This window comes from Arachis stenosperma, chromosome 4, assembly GCF_014773155.1.
Source record: "Arachis stenosperma cultivar V10309 chromosome 4, arast.V10309.gnm1.PFL2, whole genome shotgun sequence".
NCBI lineage: Eukaryota > Viridiplantae > Streptophyta > Magnoliopsida > Fabales > Fabaceae > Arachis > Arachis stenosperma.
The window spans coordinates 107,780,633-107,783,492 of NC_080380.1; the positions used below are offsets into that span (position 1 = coordinate 107,780,633).

At 36.3% G+C, this 2,860-nt stretch overlaps 1 non-coding gene across 1 annotated transcript; it reads left to right on the forward strand.

Annotated features, from left to right (window-relative positions):
• The first annotated feature begins 475 nt into the window (after positions 1-475).
• Positions 476-583, forward strand: LOC130977574 (small nucleolar RNA R71). The gene has a single exon (XR_009085260.1). It is a non-coding gene; the product is annotated as a small nucleolar RNA R71 (small nucleolar RNA).
• Positions 584-2,860: the final 2,277 nt, after the last annotated feature.

A 2,860-nucleotide genomic window follows, 5' to 3' on the forward strand; every position in this document is an offset into this window, starting at 1 on the left:
AACCTTGTTGAGGTCTCTCTTGATTCTTCCACGAGAAATTTGGGTGATTTCTCCATGAAGAATTGTAGGTGTTTCCATAGGGTTCTCCTAGGTAATTCACCTCTTCCATTGAAGGATTTTCAGGATCATAAGCTTCTTCCTCCGATGAAGCTTCCTTAGTACTGCTTGGTGCATTTTGCATTCCAGACAGACTTTGAGAAATCAAATTGACTTGTTGAGTCAATATCTTGTTCTGAGCCAGTATGGCATTCAGAGCATCAATCTCAAGAATTCCTTTCTTCTGATTTGTCCCATTGTTCACAGGATTCCTTTCAGAAGTGTACATGAATTGGTTATTTGCAACCATTTCAATTAGTTCTTGAGCCTCTGTAGGCGTCTTCTTCAGATGAAGAGATCCTCCAGCAGAGCTATCCAAAGACATCTTGGATAGTTCAGAGAGACCATCATAGAAAATACCTATGATGCTCCATTCAGAAAGCATGTCTGAGGGACATTTTCTGATTAATTGTTTGTATCTTTCCCAAGCTTCATAGAGGGATTCTCCATCCTTCTGTCTGAAGGTTTGGACTTCCACTCTAAGCTTACTCCATCTTTGAGGTGGAAAGAACTTTGCCAAGAAGGCATTGACTAGCTTTTCCCAAGAGTCCAGGCTTTCTTTAGGTTGAGAGTCCAACCATGTCCTAGCTCTGTCTCTCACAGCAAAAGGGAATAGCATCAGTCTATAGACCTCAGGGTCTACCCCATTAGTCTTGACTGTGTCACAGATTTGCAAGAATTCAGCTAAGAACTGATGAGGATCTTCCATTGGAAGTCCATGGAACTTGCAATTCTGTTGCATTAGAGAAACTAATTGAGGTTTAAGCTCAAAGTTGTTTGCTCCAATGGCAGGGACAGAGATGCTTCTCCCATAGAAGTCGGGAGTAGGTGCAGTAAAGTCACCCAGCACCTTCCTTGCATTGTTGGCATTGTTGTTGTTTTCAGCTGCCATGTGTTCTTCTTCCTTGAAGAATTCGGTCAGGTCCTTTAAAGAGAGTTGTGCTTTGGCTTCTCTTAGCTTTCTCTTCAAGGTCCTTTCAGGTTCAGGATCAGCTTCAACAAGAATGCCTTTGTCTCTGCTCCTGCTCATATGAAAGAGAAGAGAACAAGAAAATGTGGAATCCTCTATGTCACAGTATAGAGATTCCTTGAAGTGTCAGAGGAAAAGAAAAATAGAAGAAGATAAGGTAGAAGAATTCGAACTTGATTAGATAGAGTTCAAATTGTGCATTAAGAAGGAGTAGTACTCCATAAATAGAAGGAGGTGGGAAGGAGGGAAGAGAATTTTCGAAAATTCAATTAAAAAGATGTTGATAATTTTCGAAAATTGAAAGTGGAAAAGAAATCAAGTGATTTTTGAAAAAGATTTTGAAATTAGAAGTTAAAAAGATTTGATTGAAAACTATTTTGAAAAAGATGTGATTAAGAAGATATGATTGGTTTAAAAAAAAATGTGATTGAGAAAAAATGATTTGAAAACAATTTTAAAAGATATGATTTGAAAACAATTTGAAAAGATATGATTTTAAAAATTAATGACTTGCCTAACAAGAAAAGATATGAATCAAACATAAAACCTTCCTTAACAGAAAAGGCAAAAAATGTTCAATCAAATCATTAATTGTTAGTAAGTATCTTTGAAAAAGGAAAGAAATTGATTTTGAAAAAGATTTGATTGAAAAATTGATTTGAAAAACAAAATCTTCCCCCTAGCACCATCCTGGCGTTAAACGCCCAGAATGGTATACATTCTGGCGTTTAACGCCCAAAATGCTACCTCTTTGGGCGTTAAACGCCCAACCAGGTACCCTGGCTGGCATTTAAACGCCAGTCTGTCTTCTTCACTGGGCATTTTTGAATGCTCAGCTTTTTCTGTATAATTCCTCTGCAGCATGTTTTGAATCTTCAATTCTTTGTATTATTGACTTGAAAAGACACAAATTAAAAAATATTTTTGGATTTTTAATAATGAGGAATAATCAAAATGCAAATAAAATCAAATAACAATGCATGCAAGACACCAAACTTAGCAGTTTGTATACTACTGACACTAATGAAATGAGAATGCATATGAGAAACAACAAAACACTCAAGTCAATAGAATTCAAAGATCAAAACAAGAAAATCATCAAGAACAACTTGAAGATTAATTAAGACACATGCATAAATTCGAAAAATGCAAGAAGAACAGAAACATGCAATTGACACCAAACTTAAAATGAGACACTAGACTTAAACAAGAAAATATTTTTGGATTTTATGATTTTATAAATTTTTTTTTGTGCTTTTTCGAAAATTAAGTGAAAAGGAAAATAAAGGTATCAAAATTCTTAATGAGAATTTCCAGGAATCATGCAATGTTAGTCTAAAGCTTTAGTCTAAAGGAATTAGACATGGCCGGCCAAGCTTCAGCAGGACATTGCATTCAAGAGCTAAATTGATGAGAATCAATCAGCCTTGGTGATGATAAGAACATCACCTTGAAACACTAGAATTCATTCTTAAGAACTCTGAAGAAAAAAAATACCTAATCTAAGCAACAAGATGAACCATCAGTTGTCCATACACAAACAATCCCCGGCAACGGCGCCAAAAACTTGGTGCGCGAAATTGTGATCACTACAACTTCGCACAACTAACCAGCAAGTGCACTGGGTCGTCCAAGTAATACCTTACGTGAGTAAGGGTCGATCCCACGGAGATTGTTGGTATGAAGCAAGCTATGGTCACCTTGTAAATCTCAGTCAGGCAGACTCAAATGGGTATAGTGATAAACGAATTAAGCATAAAGATAAAGATAGAGATACTTATGTAATTCATTGGT